This window comes from Arachis ipaensis, chromosome B6, assembly GCF_059453495.1.
Source record: "Arachis ipaensis isolate K30076 ecotype BB chromosome B6, ASM5945349v1, whole genome shotgun sequence".
NCBI lineage: Eukaryota > Viridiplantae > Streptophyta > Magnoliopsida > Fabales > Fabaceae > Arachis > Arachis ipaensis.
The window spans coordinates 3,691,922-3,712,076 of NC_142441.1; the positions used below are offsets into that span (position 1 = coordinate 3,691,922).

At 32.2% G+C, this 20,155-nt stretch overlaps 1 pseudogene; it reads right to left on the minus strand.

Moving 5' to 3' along the window:
* Positions 1-8,634: 8,634 nt before the first annotated feature.
* On the minus strand, positions 8,635-9,262 carry LOC107647902 (large ribosomal subunit protein mL43-like; annotated as a pseudogene).
* Between the last annotated feature and the right edge of the window lie 10,893 nt (positions 9,263-20,155).

Sequence of the window (20,155 nt, forward strand, 5' to 3'; positions counted from 1 at the left end):
TGGCAATGCTTTTTAGTTTTTGCTCCTTCTTACGACCCGCTGTTAAATTCCACAAAACCAAGCCCATTGCTGTAACTTCACTAACTTCATCAACTTTTTACATTTTCCACTCACTCCATCTCTGCATAAGGGTACAAATGACATTATAAATAAGGTGGAAACTCAGGTGCAGTCGACTTCATGTGAAGTTGATACCTGAGGGCCGTTAGATGATTTGACTGATTTGATTAAATTTTCATTTAACGGTTCTGAGGTATCAACTTCACGTGAAGTCGACTTCACCTGAGTTTTCACCTATAAATAATAATAATAATCTATCTATCTATTCTATCAATTAATCTCTACCTACAAGCAATTTAAACAAACAAGTTAATTTGACCTAATTCAACTCACGTGCCAGTTTCTCTAACAAACTTTTCATCCAACGCACCAATATATAACTTTCTTTTTCATGCGGATTTCGTTTCCTTTTTGAATTTTCTCAGCGTTATCTGTGTCTCTACGTTCCGTTCCATCTCCGTGTTCTCTGCATTTCTCCTCCTTCACTATGTTCTTTTCGTTCTCTACATTCTCTTCGTTTAAGTCCAATGTTCTTTGCTCATGTTTTTGAAATCAAACTGTGAAATTAGGTTTGAACAGGTATTTTATTATGGAAGATAATGAATGATTCAAGCTTAGACTGTCAATTGAATCAGAGCGAAGTGGATTATTGTTTTGAATCGAATGAAGCAGCTGAGGTGTGGTTCCATTCTAGTTTAATGTTTGTTAGTAGTTTATGATTCTGTAGGTGAATAATGATGTTTTTCTTTGTGAAAGTTGTTGTTCATGATTGATGGTTTGAATTGAATGTAACGTACTAGTTATGAATCTGATTCTATTATTTTAATGAATTTGTTTTCTCCCCCCATTTCGGTATATTTCGATTATAAATTAGTGTATTTTGGAACTCTTCTTTCGTTGTATTTGTAGGTTCAGGCTTTCAATTGAATCGAAGCGAATTCTATTATTGTTTTGAATCGAATCAAGTGGTGAGGTATGGTTTGAATCTAGTTAATATAGTTTGTTAGTAGTTTATGATTCTGAAGTTGAATCGTTTTGTTTTTTGTTTTTTTTGTGAAATTTATTGTGCATGGTTAATGATTTGTATTTGATTATAATGTACCAGTTCTGAATTGGATTCTATTATTTTGATGAATTTGTTTTCTCCTCGTTTTCGTGTATTTCAGTTACTTATATGGTTTATTTTGCACCAATTTCGGTTTATCTTCAGTTTCTATACAATGTTGATGAGCAACTTGTTCCAAAAGTTGGGATGACTTTTAACACGTTTGAAGAAGTTGAAAAATTCTACAAAGATTATTCTAAACTTGCAGATTTTTCTACGAAAATTTGGAGCACAAAGAAGAAGAAAAATGAAATTAAGAACCAATTCATTACATGTATTAGAGAGAAAAAATGGAAATCGAACATATCTTCAACTGAGAAGACAAATCTCTCAGCTAGATTTAATTGTCCTACAAGAATTTATATACATATATTGGTGTTTGGATCATTTCAAAGGTGTTGCATCATTCACATCCATGATGTCCAAATTAAGTAGAGATGCTTAAATAACAAAGGCAATTAAGCATGTCTATACAACATATAACAGAGAATAACGAGGAAGCCAGAATCAGACCAAGCAAGACTTATCAATCATTTGTCGCAGCAGCAGGGGGTCATCGTAAATTAAGTTTTATTGAAAAAGATGTGAGAAATTACATCACGAAAGAAATGTAAAATATTTCGGAATTAGAGGATGCAAAAGAATTTAGGAAATACTTATTAAGGATGAAAGAGAATAATCAAAATTTTTTTTCGAGCTTGAACTTGAGGTTGATCAGTCAATTAAGATTGTTTTTTAGGCTGACGCAAGAAGTAGGGCTGTTTGTGAGTATTTTGGAGATGCTATTTCATTTGATACCACTTACAATATAAACAGGTAATATGATGTTCTGGTTTATGTGTATTTTGATATTACTTTCAGTGTACTTAGATAGATTTTTGGTGTATATATGATTTTGTTTCTGTATCGTTATATTTAGGTATAATCTAGTTTTTGGTTCTTTTATTGGGGTGAATCACCACGGTCAGTCAACAGTTCTGGAGTGTGTTTTGATGAAAAACGAAGATATTCAATCATTCAAATGATTATTTTAATGTTGGCTTTGTTGCATGGGAGGAAATGCTCCGAAAGGCAATCTTACCGATTAATGCGCATCGATGCAAAGGACTATTGAGGCTTTTATGCCCATAAAAATTCACTAGTGGTGTATTTGGCTTATCATGAAGAAGATTCCAAGTAAATTAAATGGCTACAATCAACACGAAGAATTTGAACATGAGATGAGTCATGTTGTTTGGAACTCTTTTACAAAAGAATCATTTGATAAGAATTGGAATGATTTTCTGATGAAGTATAGTGTTGGGGACAACAAGTGGCTTTCAGGTAATTGTATCTTTATTAGGAATAAGTGGTGTTGTTACTTTTAGTGTGTGGATATTTATATATTTTTCTTCTGCAGTAGAAGTGTCAAACTGTACGTCTTTCGGTGAATTTTGGTTCTGATTGGTATTTTTCTAATTTTTCCAGAACTTTTCGAAGATCGTCATTTATGGATCCCGATTTATCTCGATCACCACTTCTGGGCCGGGATGAGAAGCACACAAAGGAGCGAGAGCATGCATGCTTTTTTTTAACAAGTTTATTACGTGCAACAGCTCCCTTATCTAATTCGTCAAATAGTACGATAATTGCCTAGGAAGTAGAGAGCAGAGAGAGAGAATTAGATGCTGTAGATTTTCATACCGTCATACCTTGTGCAACAAAATCCTCAATAGAATCTCAATTTCAGCATGTGTATACTCACGAGAAGTTCAGGGAAGTCCAAGCACAATTTAGATGAAAGGTAAATTGCATCACAAGATCAACGCAATCCGCTCTGGGTTATACGGTATATGAAGTTGTAGAACAAGTTTCTAACTCAACTTTTAACAAGTTTGTAGTTACGTATGACACGATACCATCTCAAGTTAAATGTCAGTGCTTATTATTTGAGTCAAGAGGGATATTGTGCCGTCATTCTCTGAGCGTGTTAAGCTTTGAGCGAGTAGATAAAGTGTCACCAAGATATATATTGGAATAGTGGAGTAAGAACATAAAGAAGATGCACACACATATCAAGAACAGCCATGACAAGCCTCTTTTGGAGCCAAGAAGTAGGAGATTTAATGATTTGGTGTTTCAATCACAAAATATTTGTGAATTTGCATCAAAATCTGAGGATTTGACTACGATTCTGCACTGCGCATATGACAATATTATGGTTGAGATGCAAGAATACAAAGCTAACAGCAAAAGAAAATATTCGTTATCTCACGAAGATGTTTCGTTGGAAGATATTAATGAGCTTCAAAGCCCTCCATGGGTGAGAACAAAAGGACGTCCAAAAAATAGATTGAGATCAAATACACAAAAACAGATTGCAAATGCTGCAAAGAAAAAGAAAAAGAAAGTTCTAACTGAGGTGAAACTCATGTTCTTTAAACAGTGGAAATTGAGTTTGTGCATGTTAATAGTTTTGCTAATATATGATTTACTTTTTGCAGTTGAACATTTTTTATGATGGTTCAGTAGTGCAGTCAAATTTCAGCCATTATCATGGACATATTATGAATTATAATTTCATAGATTCAAGAGAATAAGATAGATTTTCAGTGTTTTTATGAATCTATTTCGTTGTTATTTGACACAATTTTGGTGTAATCTACTTAATATTTTTTTTGTGTGTGAAAATGAGGTTTAGTGTTTATATTTTCTTGTTTTGTTATTTTTTATGATGTTTTAGGATTTATTTCTTTTAAATATACAGTACACAAACAATTCAATACTTAAGTAGTGTAGAAATTCAATATAGAGAATTCAGTATTTATCTGAATAATTTTCGGTGTATTCAAAAAGTAATTCGGCGTAGTACAGAATTTATTCTTCTTTTCCTACATTTTTTTTAACCTAGATTCATTTAGACTAACAGTATTTCAATACAGTATAAACATGTTTATAGAAGTTTAATTTTGTAAAGAAAATTATGTACTATCAACACAAAGATACAATTTATAATATCAAACTATCTACTATCAATGTCTAATGATTTCAATGTACAGTACGGACTTAGTAGTGCAGCAGATGAGTTGGATAGTCTGATTGCTTCACATTCTTCAATGGCTTTATCTCTGAGTTGATTTATTTCGTCAAGTAGAATGGTAGCATATTCCACTCTAAAATGATCAACTTCATCTTACAATTTAAAGAAATTTTTTTATTAAAGTTCCTTAATTTAGTAATAGAGAGTTATTTATTTTTAAAGATAGTTACCTGTTTCCAATTCTTCCACAAATATTTTCTCTTTTTGATCTTTTTTGGATCAATTAACTCCAGCCATTTCATAACATATATTGCGCAATCATAGCTAAAAACGAGAATAAAACACAATAAATTTATTAAATAGAAAGATTTGATACCTTGTCTACTGCCCACTGATGTTGATGTATGGTGCTTCGACATCCTCATCCTTGTCTATCAAAGGTTCTCTTACAGCAAACACTCTCATTTTTTAAATGACGAAGCCCTAAAAACCAAAACAAGGCAAGTATAATTTCAACCTTCAGAAATTGATGATTATTTTAATATTTCTCGGTGTATTTGCGAAGCAATTCGGTATATTATAGTATTTATTTTTCTTTTTTCATAGAACTACAAGTGCTCCTTATTTCAAAGAGACAGAAATAATAGAATTTATAGAGAAAACAGAAATTTGTATCAAATAAACAACTTATGACAAATTTGTTAATTGTTGTTCTCTCTTTTGTAGGAGCTTTTTTGTTTATTGGGTCGAGGACGTAAAATTTCTTCTTTTCAACGTCCACTATCCATAATTACCAATGCTGCACATAGCAAATTGGGACAAATATCTGAAGTTTAGCCAGAGAGAACAATTGTTTAGCTTAATTGCCACATAATGTAAGAATTATTTAATAAACTTTATAAATGAAAGCTTACAAATAGATGGGATACAAGCTTCTTCTCGTCCAAAAATGGGAGGTAGTCCTGATAGTCTTCAACCTGGAAGGGCTTCTTAGTTTTTGGATGAAGGAAGTTGCCTTCGTGACTCGACAATGTGTAATTCTTCAAAATTTGTATAACACCGAAAGAAAGTTATAGTAAACAATATATTTTAAAAATACACTGAAATTTTAATGTATTACAACTTACAACAATATCAAGGGGCAGACAATATACGAGTTTTTGAAATCTTTCAATTTTTCTGGTGTTTAGAATTTGGCACATTGCCAGACAACCTATGAAAATTAAAAACCCAAACTTAATACATATATGGCACAACAACTGATAAGAAAATCATTAACGTTATTCTAGGATTACCAGATTTTCGACATCTGATTCAGCTTTTAAGGATTCAAAATGCATTCTTCTTATTTCCAATAGTTTTTCATGCTTCAGTATAAAAATTGTCTCCCACTCATTAGTGTTTTCATCTTCATAAGTCTTGATATTTGTCACCCAATAAAAGTGTTTCTCCTTAAGTTCATCTGTTATTTGCTTCTGCCTCACAGGAGTTTGGAATTTGTCGAGAAAGCTCATTGTAGGCTGCACCTTTTCCAGAGAGGGACCTTTCTCTCTACCAAAATTTAATGCTGCTGCAATCCCAGTATCTATGACAGCTTCCACCAACTCTTTCAAATCTTCTACTAATATTGGGTTGTCCTGAGATTTTTCTTGACAGTTTGTGGTTCATCCTCTTGAGAAAGTGTAGCCTCCTCACTTGATTGAGTGAATCCAAGGCTAAATGAGGGTGCAGGAAAGTCATTCTTCAATACAACATTGGCAATCATCATTATTGCATCAGTCACTGTTTGAAGGAGTGGATAACTGCATGGTGACACATAAAATATCTTAAGATTACATATAAAATATTGAAAAAAATTTAAGAAGTAAAGCTTACACTTTAGTAGGAGATACTTCTTCATGAGATTCTTGTGGTAGTTGTTGAGGTTCTTCTTCGGTACATTTCTTTATTGGAGACTTTGCAGTAACTTGTTGAGGTTGTGTGGGACTTCAGAATTATAGCAAAGAAATTTAATTAATACAATCAAACCAAGTGCACCTCAATTCACATGAAATATACAGAAATACAAACTAAATACACAGAAATTTAAAAAGATACGCAACTCAATAAAACAAGCACAAAATGACAGCAGAAATACTACAACAAATTTCTATGGGCTAGTTACAACAAATGCATCAACTAAGTTCGTCAAAATGGACAAAATCAATATTCTTTTTCCTTAATTACAACAAAAAGAGGACAACAACACCAAGTGCACCTCAAATAACAAGAAATATGCCGAAATACAAACCAAATAACTGAAACTATTAGAAAAAGAATTTAAGTAATACTTACACATTAATAGTTTCTTCTTCTATATCCTCCTCTCCGAGTGACGTTGCAGTAGTTTGTTGAGTTTGATGAGGGCTTGAAGCAGGAGCAAATACTTGAAGTGGGATTCTAAGGAAAAGAAAAATGAAAAATTTAATATGGCATAAACATTCAGGTACAAATGGTTAACTCAATGAAATAGAACATTGAAAGTGAGTTGGAAAACTCACATGTCTAGTTGTTCTCATTGAGAATGAGTTTGTTTTGGAAAAACAATTATTTGTTCTGTAGGATTATCATTTATTATTCCTTCCTGAACAGGAGCTGGTTCATTCAATGATTCCTTTTATTCTGTGAACTTGAAATACAACGAAATCACATCACAATTACACCACAAGCATTCAATAAAAACACAACTTCTGTTGCATGAGAACTTACATAGTTACAAAATTTTCTTTTTTCTTCTTGCCTTTCTTGCATAAAATCTTAAAGGACTTTTTCTTTCTTAAAAAAATATATGAAATCAGAAGCAGAATATGGTAGCGCAAGAATAAAAGAAATAGTAAGAGAAAAAAATTACATTTTATCAATTGGTTGATTTACACTACTCTAATTGCTTGTCTGTGTTAGAAACATAGCATAATTTTTACTTGCCAAATTTACATGTGGCATTCTAAGGATAAAATAAACATTATTCAAAAATATTAGAGTAATTACATCAGGTTTAAACATTACAAGAAACACCATTAAAATCGACGGCCAAATCGACGGCTAGGTCGTCAATAATATTAAAAATCGACGGCAAAATCAACGGTGGATGAAGTCGCTATTAAACTTGTCGATTTTTCAAAATTCTAATAAAATCGATGGCTTACCAGGCCGTCAATAATAATTCATTAAAATTAACAATCTTCCCGTTTATAATATGAGTTTGAGGATTTCCCCTGCTCAATAAAATCGACAGTTTTGCCGTCGATATTATTATACAAAATCGACACTGTTTCCATCGATATTTGATTCGATAAAATCGACAAATGCCGTCGATATTATTATACAGAATCGACACCGTTTCCATCGATATTTGATTCAATAAAATCGATAAAAGAGCCGTCGATTTAATTATTAAAATATCGACAAGTTCGTCGTCTATATTTTGTTTTCGTTTGTCTATTTTAAATTTAAAAAGCGACAACTTTACCGTCGATTTTAATAGCCACATTTTTTAAATTTTTTTTCTATTTGAAAAATAGTAGACAATTAATGCAAATAAAATATTAAATATCAAAATAAAATTACAAAATATTAGATAACAAGACAAATAAACTTTTAAATATAATTTATACTAAATATTAGATAATGAGTTTACAAACTTATCAAAATAATAAATAATCCTCTAACATAAAAAACTCAAGACAAGATAAATAACTAAACTCGGACTTATATTCGTTTAAATTACAATCTACAAATAATACAAAATATTCAAAGCAATACTTGCTAATTCCCTTGGAACTTCCATTCCTATAAAGAACAAAATAAACAGTTGTCATGTCTGATCTTAATAATGGAAATTCATGATATGATGATTGTTACATCATCACAAGTTCTTACTTGTTTTTTGGATTTCTTGAGCCACGAGAAGAAGAAAATCAGCATTGATGGACTTGGCTTCCTCAGCTAAACCTCCACCCACTATGGAACTAAATGCCACTCTTGCCTCTATTAAAATATTAAATATTGTAGTTTAGCAGTAGTTGAATGCACTAAAAATGAAAAATGATTAGGATCCTAACTTATCTTTCTAATTTTTAAAGAATGTAAGAGTATCCATCAGGCTAAGAGCGACCAACCTCTTCAGGAAAATGAACACCATTTGCCCTTTTTATGGCTTCAACCCTGTAGAACAGAAACATATTATTAAAAGAGCTTCATAATTGGATTGTCTTAATAAATGCTTTGATTTCACTTCCTCAAACACTTGAGTTCAGTGTGAATCATGACTTACATATCTCCTCCTTCGCAATAACTTAAGATAATAGATACAAAATAACCCTGCAAGGAAGAATATGGTTTACACAACATTGGTAAATTGATCAGAAAGTAAATAACAAGTTTCGAACACTACACTCTGGACTTATTATTCTTAAAATCGAAGAGCGGTTGTCCATGTACCTTGCACACTAGGGCGCTTGGTTACGTGCCTTGTCCTCAGTTTGATCACCTTTCTTCCTGACGCATTCCTTAGCCTCATTGCGTGGTGAATACATATTCTGGATCCATGTCCTTCACGCATATAACTCGCTCATTTTTGTTCTCTGTAATTCCCATCACAATCACTCATTCAAATTCTAGTAATTAGCTAAGATAAGATCCCCATAGTGAGTTGTACAATCCAACTTTTGTTAACTAATTAAGAAAGAAGAAATTTTACTATAAAAGGCCTTCAATGTGGATGCTGACTATGAATGAGTCCAGTAACAATCTCTAATTGAGGATTCTTCTCCTTAAATACAGGCAATTCCGGCTCCATAAAATCCCTATTATTATTTAAAACAAAAGTAAGAATCGGCTCTGTAACCTAACAGTTATACAGTGATAGGAATCAGGGATTTTCGATTAGGAACGACGAAAGAAAGCAACATGTTAGTAAATGCAGCATAGAAAGAAGAAGAAGGACGAAATGAAGGGTACCTTATACCTCTACTGCTTCCGCCCCAATTGCAATAGCTAACAATGAGCTTCTGAAGTTGCCATACTCCTCCCAGAGCCATCACACAAAAACTGGAATGAACATAGCTATGAGATTATCAGAGCTTAGTCCTAGTGTGTCTCTCTCTGTGCAAGGGATGTATATTATGAAAAGTGAAAATAGCCAACTTAGAGGGAGCTTGTGATTGACTATCAATATTGGAATCTGGAGAATTATCAACCAAATTATTACAAGATGCAATGTTATCCACATGTGCTTCTTGTTAATATTGTCCATAACCGAAAAAGAAAATGATAACTAAATCTAATTCTAATAACCAACAATAAGAACAACTAACATAGCAACAATAACAGCATAGCAAAATTTCACTTAGATATTGAATAATATTTAGATGATATTATATAAATTACATCTCATAATATAAATCAGTCACAAAATAATCTGATAATTTAAACTATACTAATTTTAAGTTAATTGTTGAGATGAGAGGCAGCAATCAGCATAAGAGTAAAAGTAATGATTCACACACCAATTATTTAGTAGCATTTCTAGTTGAAAGTAAGTAGTAACACATAATTGTGCCAAAAACTCAAATTATAAGACGAGCAATATGAACATAGCAAATAAATTAAAAACCCAAAACTCAGCACCCACAACACAGCAAGGGATCAAAGAGGAGTAGAGGACCTACCTCAGGAACACGAGAAGGTGACGGCGATGACAAAGGGAAGCTCCCCTGGAGAAACCACTACTTCTCCTACAACAAGGAGGAACAACTACATAGGTTTACTTGCTTGCTGCATTAAAATGTATTTAAATATGTATAACAGGCCAACTCAGGCATAGTAAAACCTTCGTAGTGATGTAATAAATTCAAGCTTCCCCACATCTTTCATTCAAGTAAAAGACTATTATTTTTAAGTACAGGTGTTGCATATAAAAGGTGAAAAAGGCTATCATACTAGCACAAGACACAAGTCCAGCTAAGCATGGCCATCTCTATATACTAATTCTACCTATTGAATATGAGTTGTTTGAAAGCTTTGAAGAAGCAGATAGTTTGTACCCTAAATTAAGTATTAACTCGTGCTTACTCACGCTTTTCTTTTTTTTTTTTTGAAGAAAAAAATAGCAAACTTTTATCACCTTAAGTTAGTTGAAAGTATTGTGAACAAATTAAACAAAATCATGAAAAAATGAGGAAGCTTGACATACTTGCAGAAGTTCTTTCTCTCTAGAAGTTTTCCATTGCCGAAACTATTCTCATTCTTGTTTCTAGATTCCATATTAACAAAAGCAAAATAAACAACAAGCGCAAGAAGAATTGATTATGCTAAACTAGGTTTCAATAATATTGATGCGATTGTTATTAACAAACGTAAATTCAGAATTTTATGATAAAAATAGCATATACAAAACTGAAAAAATAAATATAATTATCAGAGAGAGATAGGGAGTGTAACATCCTAACTTTTTGAATCAAGTCATTATTCAATAACTAATTAATTAATTAAAATGGTAAGGATTTAAGATTTAAATTCAAAATAAAAAAATTAGAAAATAATTTATTTGAAAAACTAACATATCTAATTTAAAATTTAAATATATGAGAACACTAGTGGTAGTGAATCTCTAACCGACAATAAACAACCTTTTAAGATATAGTCATAGTTAATTCTATATTTATTAGATTTAAATGATCTTTAATTACATGAAAATATAAGAAAATTAGCTTTATTATTTAAGTTCAGTACAAAATCAAATTCAAATTAAATTATGTAGATAAATCTGTTACAAGTCCATAGTAGAAAATCGTGCTCTTATCAGCCAGCCTGATATACTAACAGTATTTTGAGAATATCTCAATCTGTTGTTATCCGATTGACTTTGTTTAAGATTTGTTTTAAAACTAACTCAATTCTCTATAAATTTGTATCTAATAGCTATCTCCAAATTCCAAACATAGAAAATATTATAGGGCTTGCAAAGGGATGATTCAGATTGGAGATTTCACCTAAACGCGAATTAGATTCTTCTAACACAATATGTACATACCTAAGGGCTATTTGAGTCCTTCCTTTTCCATTCTATTCCTTTTTTTCTATACAAAATATTCTAGCCAAAGTATTCACAAAGTCCACTCATATATTATTCAAGAAAATATCCTTTAGAATTATGCGAACTACGGAATATGAAAATTCTTTCTATCCAGTCAAGGATTCATACCTACATCAAAATACACACAAAGTATAGTCATGAAATAAAATTTTCTTCGCTAACAAATCGCGTCTATTTGCATTAGAATACATATAGGAACTTCATTCGAGGTAGGGGGTTTTATACTAATTCTTATGTGTCGTATCTTAAATGTTTTTTAATATAGATGTTAGCATTGCATGTCATGATATAATGTCTATTTCCTCATATGTATCATGCATTATAATAATCTTATGTGCATTAAAGAACTGAAAAAATGATCCTTCGATAAGGGAAGGTGACCCTTAAAGACAAGATAATCGATATGATCATTCGGTAAGAGAAGGTGATCGAATCGAGATGATCTTTCGGTAAGAAAAGGTGATCGGCAAACTTTTGGGAACCTTCGGTAAGGGAAGGGGACTCCCATCAATTTTATAATAATATATCTTTGTTAACATAACTCCCTTCTTGTGTATGTCTAAATAACCTTGATTGTAACTTGAACTGAGGGAATGATCATTCGGTAAGGGAAGGTGACCCCCAAAGACAAGATATCGATATGATTTTTCGGTAAGGGAAGGTGATCGATCGAGATGATCCTTCGGTAAGGGAAGGTGATTGCCAAAACGTTTGGGATAAGAACCTTCAGTAAGGGAAGGGGACTCCTACCTTTTATACCGGTTTGAGTTCAATACCTTCCATAAAAGCTACGAGAAAAAATAATGAAATGTACAATGAAAAGTGTGATCATGATTGTTTTTCTTTTATCCTTTTTTGATTTATGATTATGTTTATTATTGCATTCAAAGATCCTTCTTTTATCCAAGGTTCCTCTTTGTTTGATTTATGATATTGGTTAAGATCTTTATTTTATTCAGATCTATTTTGTTTGACTTATCTATGCCAACGTTACTATTTTTTTTCTTATTTATTATTTATTTTGCATTGCTTTATGGCCTATGAGAATATCAAACCAAGGTTTATGAGTTTACATTTATATGTTTTAACGCTATAGGCATTTTGTATGCATCACACATGTCATAAAATAAGTAAGTGAAAAGCATCTAAAAGTCACACCACTCCAACTAACAAAGACTTTTGAAAATAATAATTAAACAATATTGCATCATCACTGTTTTTATTTAAAACTCGGAGTGACTGGAGATGGATACGATGACACCATATAGATAAACTACTGAGAAATTTTTGTTTCTCACCCCTCTCTCCGTACCATCTTCAGGAACGATGCAGCACAAAGCAATACACTGCTCAATTGAGGTGAAAAGACAAGTACACTATTAGGAGCGAGCTATCAAGGACGTAGATACGAAACATTAAGCGTTTACCTTAAGAAGGAAGAATAGGCGATTGTTTCAGTCATATTTAAACAAATCAAGAGAATTAGGATTTTCCATGTGTCTTGTTTTATCCTTATTGAGTGATTGCAATTGTGATTATGATGTTTCTTTTTTCATGATTATTTGACATGAGTAAAATTTGTCATTGTTTGTATCTTTATAGATTAGCACGCCCGTTTTTTATGTTAGTATTTCTAGATCCACTTTATTTTTCAACTAGTAACAATTATAATAAAAACTAGTTATTCAATATTTTTACACATGTAAATTATTTTATCAAAAGATTTCATATTATTTTAAAAATTTTGCAAGGTTTTTGAATATCAACGAATAATATAATCCAAATAAGGCGTAACCAAGTTTAAAAGCATTAGGGTGTTACGGGGAGGAACTTACAAGAAGCCGCGACAGCAACGGGCTCATTACGACGGCGACCAGCAAAGATGTTGCAACGACGAATCTGTGAAAGAAGAAGAACTTACATGCAGATTCACAAATCACAATGCGACAGAGTTATATATATATATATACATATATATATATATATATATATATATATATATATATATATATAGAGAGAGAGAGAGAGAGAGAGAGAGAGAGAGAGAGAGAAACTTACATGAAGAGGATGGTACGGCAGCGGACTCGACGGCGGAGAAGAAGAAGAAGAAGAAGAAGAAGAAGAAGAAGAAGAAGAAGAAGAAGAAGAAGAAGAAGAAGAAGAAGAAGAAGAAGAATCACAATGTGACAGAGTGATAGAGAGAGAGCGCGCGAGAGAGAGAGGAACTTACATGAAGAGGATGGCGTGGCAGCGGCAGAAGAAGCTCTGCTCTCCGGCGGCTCTCTGCCTCTCTCTGTGACCATGACTTCGTCTATGGCCTCTACTCTTGGGCATTGGAGAAGAAGAAGCAGCTTCACTGAGATTTTGGGGTTAATTAGTGTATTTTCTGAATCTCTTAAGGTGTGGGATTAATTTTGGGGACATTGAGTGATACAGTGGACGCGGGAAGTAAACGCAGGGATGATTTTTTGTTGATAAAAATCGATGGTAGTTTTGTCGATTTTAATTAAAATAAAAATCAACACTTTAGCCGTCTATTTTATTTAATAAATTTACACTATCCATCCAATTTTGAAAAGAAATCTCAATCGTCTAAATTTATCGACAGTAAAAGTTGTCGATATTATCATTATTAAAATAGACAATTAGTCCGTCGATTTAAAAAAAATTCACCCACTATTTCGTCGATAATGTGACGATAAAATTAAGGGGTTAAAAAGTTACTAAAATAATAGACAACATGGTCGTCGATTTTAATATTTTATTTCTAATAATTTCTTTTTCATTTTATCGGTGACAAGCCATAAAAAATTATCGACGGAAAATCTGGCCGTCAATTTTTAGTGTCGATAATTACACTATTTCTTGTAGTGAAGGAAAATTTAACAAAGAAAGAACTTCAAACAATAAATCTTACGTTGGTGAAGAATCATAGTGAGCTTCCATGGAGTGAAGTCCAATTTCTAGAATGTCAGTGGTTTTTTACTGCATCTTGGAAAAGAAATCAATCATCAGGCAAAAAAATAGTAAAATTACTAAAATACACCGAAAATTGACAAGCATAGCATTTTACAATGATAATTTCTTAATCTTATTCATTATCAGATTCAATTTCTTTTTGTGAGGATGAGTCCTCAACAACTTGTTTCCTTTTCTTGGATTCAGTTCTGCAAAAGCGAACAATCCTTAGGCAAATGAACACAATAAAGAAAGCATGACAAAAGCATGACAATGATAGTTTTGGAATCTTACTCATTCTCAGATTTGGTTTCTTTTTCGGAGGATGAATCCTCAATAATCTGTTTCTTTTTTTTGGATTGCATCCTGGAAAAGCAAACAATCATCAGGCAAATAAATACAATAAAATTGATAAAATAACTGAAAAATAATACTTACTTTTTTGCAGGCTTGTGAATTTTTTTTTAAATCTTTGTTTTCATAATTCCTCACTTTCTTCACCAAAAAATTCTATTAGTAAATAAATTTTTGACGAAAAAGCAAAACATAGTATTTTCAATTATAGTTTTTGAATCTTATGCATTATCAGATTCACTTTCTTTTTTGGAAGATGAATCCTCAGTAACGTGCTTTAATTTCCTGGACTCCATCCTGAAAAAGGAAACAATCATCAAGCAAGAAAACATAATAAAATGGTAAAAAATACACCAAAAAAATACTTGCTTCTTTGCCGTTCTTTTAGGTTGTTTTCTTGTTTTTGGTGTATCCTCCGAGTCATCTTCAGAATTGGACTCGGATTCCATAAGACTTTCACTTTCTGAAGAAATAGTTTTCTTCTTCTTTTCCTTCTTTCCTTCCTTATTTTTTCCCTTATTTTTTCCTTCTTTTAATTGTTTTTTCAGCTGTTCCATTTTCACGATTTTTTAAAACAGAAAAAAATATTTGTTTATACAATATATTTAAAAAAAATACACTGAAAATAAAGAAAAAATTCTGTTGAGTTACCATCTCATCATTGATCTCAGCATTTATTCTTTGTACCAGCAACTTCTTGGTCCAATGTTGGACCTAAAGTGGTCCAAAAATTTCATCCACCAGGCTATATTTGTATGTCGATTCGTGAAAATATACAATCATCAGAGCATAGAGGCAACCATTAACAACATATTTCTTTTCTAATATGTGCTATTTAATGCCCTTTATTAGGAAGTTGAGCACATGATCAGCCCAATTCCGTTGATGTATTACGTCCACGTGAAGAATGGACGACATGTGAACAGAAGAAATTTTGTTTACAGTTGTCGGTAACAAGAAGGACATCTAAATGTATAGGATGAATGTCCTCTTGAATTTCATTCGATTTTTCTCCCCATCGACATTCATATCCATCACAGAGGTTGATAATTGCGACAAGGTCTTGCTTTGGAAGCTTCTAACAACTTTCTTATTCTCCTCACTAAGTTTTTGAAAGTTAATTTTTGCTAGATAGTGTGGCCCTACAAAAGCAGCAAGAAATATTTCAATGACACATAAATGATTTGATAATATACCGAAATTTGATTCACAAATATATTAGGAAATTGATTTTTATCAGCTATACTCAAGCCAAGGGCAATTGCTATATTTTCTTGGGTGATGTTGATTATACCATACCATGTGTTCAGTCTGTAATGGGACAGATTAAATGAATATGTCAATTGTTTCAATAGCTTATGTGGCACATTCATTAGAGGGATATGCATCAAACCACCAAATCCCAATTCTCGGACAATTACTTTCTTGTCCTCGCTCATATTCTTAAATTTATCATGAATTGATCTTGTGGAGCATCTCAAATCATAGATTTTTTGTAAATAAATGAGAATCATGTAAATAAACTATATTTAAACAAAATAAATTGAGTTGTTCAAACATATATATGATTACACTATATTTTGGTGCCTTTGGTGCCATTTTTTCTGTAAAGAATAAAAAAAAGTTAATACACAGAAAGACAAACCAAATACACCAAAAAAATACAAATCAAATACACTGCTATTGTTTTTTTATTACATCATACAATATGAGATAAAAAAGACATGCAACTGAATCAAACATGCATAAAATGATACTAGAAATACTAGAATAAAATTCTATGGTTTGTTACAAGAAATCGATGAGCAAAATTCCTGATAAATGGACAAAAATAGTTGCGAATTACTCAAACATGTACATAATAACATCAGAAGCACAAAAACAATATTTTGTTGTCTAGTTACAATATAAAGAGTACAACACTATCAAGCACACCTCAATTCTGATTAAATACACATAACGGCAGACCAAATACATCGAAAGACAAACCAAATAGACCGAAACACAAACATGAATACAATGATACCAGAAGCACTACAGGCACTCATTTCGAAACATGCAAAACTCAAACATACACAAAAACACATTCAAATCCCTCAAACGCACGCAAATATAGGTTAAACTACACAACAAATACTACATAGTATTTTTACACCGGCCTAATATAGTCATCACCAAATGAAACGTATAATGAGAATAGTAACGCAAGAACACAAAATAAACTGCAATATTACTGCGTAGCATTTTGCGATTAGAATGAGAAAGAGAAAAGTGAGAAAATTGCAAGATTAGTGAATATTACCTTCAATAATCTTTCGTCTTTTCTTTTTGTGTTTGTTGGTGAATTGACTTTTTGCGACGATTTTGAGAGATTTTTGAGAGGTTTTGATCGTTGTTTGAATTTTGAGCGTTACGTGTAAACCCTGGGTAATTAGTAAATAATTAACTAATAAATTAATTGTTATTTAAAAAAATAAGAAATTTAAATTTTATAGTTTAATGAAGTAGACATAATTAAAACATGAGTTTTGACACTAATTTTAAAGATTTTGGACCAAAAACGGGTCAACAGACCGAACCGATTGGACCGGACCCAAGGCCCGCTTATATAATCATGACTCAGCCCCTTTTCTTCCTCATTACTTCAGTAGAAGCACGCCAAAGAAGAGATTTAACGTGCGTAACCCACTTCCAATTTTCAATCCATCATAACTTTCAATCCGAAGCTCCAATTGACAAGCTATCAGCGACCACGCGTTCGTGTCGGAATTCTCTACAAAATCCATTGAACAATTTGTTAAGAAAATCACGTTTTCTCATCCAGTTCTCTCATTTTTAGTTTGTAATTTGGGTTTTGGTAATTGAGAGATTTTGTGATTTTGATATTTTATGGGTACTCAAGCAGTAGTTAATCACTGAATTTTATCAATTTGACTCGTGGATAATGGTAAGAAAACTCTAACTCTTGTGAATTAGTGATTTAGTAAGCTCAATGTTGATTATTGTGATATTGTATGAGTTAGATTGTGTATCTTGTTGAATTAGAGTTAAATTAGTGGATATTGGAAGCTTGAAATTGAATCTTGGGAGCTGAAAATTCAATTGGTGAGGAGTTGGAGCTTTGGAGCTTAAGAAACGGTGGATAATTGAGGTGTTCCGGGCTTAGGGAGGAATTAGCCAAGGTATGATTTTGGTTTCTTGTAGTTAATGTTTAATGTCACGTGAAAACTTATGCTAGAAGGCCTTAAGATAGGAATGAACTGAATGAATTATTGATGGATTGTGTATATGGTATGTGATGTGTGATTCAATTTCGTAAACGGTTTGCTATTGGAGTTGGTTGATTTTTTGAAAAGATTTAATATTAGAATTGGTTTGATTTTGAAATAATTTGATACTGAAAATGATTTGAATGACCGAGAGGTATTTCGTTTGGTGGTTGGAACCCTTGAGGGGTGGCAAATGTCCAAGTTTTAGAGATGCTGACGAAATTTTTATGAAAATAGGAGCCTTCTTTTGAAGTGATTATTTAGAAAGATTTGAATTTTTAAGGATTTTATAATTTGATTTTGAGTTAATAAAAAAAATTACGTTTGAGTTTGCTTTATTTAGAAAAGAATGAATTGTGTTTTGAGTATGAATTGTTGATGAACGAAATGGGAGGTGTGATAACAAGGAATGAAGGATGATAAGTTTTTAAGTCTAATTGTTGAATGAATATGAATGAATTTTAATCATAATGAGATATATGTGACTGAGTAAGAGGCAGTGGCGTTGTCCACTTGCTCCGAGTATATGTTGAGAAAGTCAGGTAAAAGGCAGTGGCGTTGGTTACTTGCTCTGGATAAGAGTTCGAGACTTCGGGTAAGATGCAAGGGTTGAGTTCTGTCGCCGCTTGCTCCGGGTTGAGAACTGTAACACTACCTGGGTAAGAGGCAAGGGTGAAGTTGTCCCCTTGCTCCGGGTATGTGGGTAAGATACAAGGATTGCGGCGTTGTCCCACTTGCTCCGTGTTTGGTGTTCTGTCCATGGTTAGCTACCAGGACATGTCAGATTGACTATATAACCGACAGATGATATCATCAGCCATAGGGCAGGCATACATCATATGCATATGTGCATTTTGTTTAATTGTGCATTAATTGGCCTTGCCTATGAGATTATTATACTTACCTGCTATATTTGCTACCTGCTGTATCTGTATTCTACTTGTGTTTATTTTGTTTGTAGTTGCTTGTCTGTGCACCGGAGTTTTGGAGGAATGGAAGAAACGAAAAGTGAAGGATTGGATCACAATTAGATTGGAGGAAACATATAGTGAATTGTACGGTTAGAGTTTAATGAGATAGAAAGTGAATTGTAGAATTAGAGTTAGATTGAGACTTGGATACCTTAGAGGACTTTACCAAATTTATATTTTAGTTTATTCCTTTAAATTTTAATCTAAGTGTCGGAGTTATAGGATTCCTTCTTGCTTTTTCGGGACCTTATATATTATCTATGCGGGTACCTTTACCATACTTAGAACCCCTGGTTCTCATTCCATACATATATTGTTGTTTTCAGATGCAGGACGCGAAGCACTGCATTGAGCATTCTGAAGACTCTTGGAAGCGAAGAACTATCTTGGGACTTGGTGTTTGTATTTAGTTTATGTTTAAATATGTTTATAGATTCTCCATCTTGTATACATTATGTTTTGTCCCTCTTAGAGGTTGACTTTGAGAAACAGGATTTAATGTTTGTTTGGACACCATTATCTTGATAAAAAAAGATTTTTTTTTATTTTTATTTTTAGTGTATTTGGCAAATTTCTAGTAGTAAAAGTAAAAGCACTAGAAAAAAATATCTTTTTTGATAAGCTATAATTTACATCTTTTTTTAAATATCTTTTTTTCTAAAAAAAAAGATATTTTTCATGTAATAAATAATTAAAAAAGTACTTTTATATTGTTATACCCAAACATAATTAATAGATAAAAAGACCTTTTTGCATGAGATACTCAAAGATAAAATTACTTTTACTTTTTTATAAAATCTTAAAAAAAAAGATAACTCGAAAAAAGATCTTTTCTTAGAAACTCATCCAAATAAGCCCTTATATATATATATATATATATATATATATTCTAGCCGACCTTTGCTTCGCAGGTCGAGTTTAGAGCTTGCTTATGTATCTATCTTTTGACATTCTGTTTATATACTTGTCTCTTTGGTTTTCTGTATAAGCCTTCTATCCAATCTCGTTTTGAGTGTGACGCACTTTCGGTCTTGTTTTGTTCAACCTTTTTTCCAAAGCTCCTAGTTAAACTATTCTTCATATATATCTATTTACGTATTTTTTATTTTAGAGGTCGTAGCGCCTCACTACCTTTGATTTATGTCCTATGCGTAAAGCTTTCTGTAGTTGGGTGTTACATATCACGTGACCTGACATGTCAACCAATCATCTTATAACACGTGACATTAACCTTTCATGTCATCATATTACGTGGTACTTAATACGTCATCATCTAACTAATGG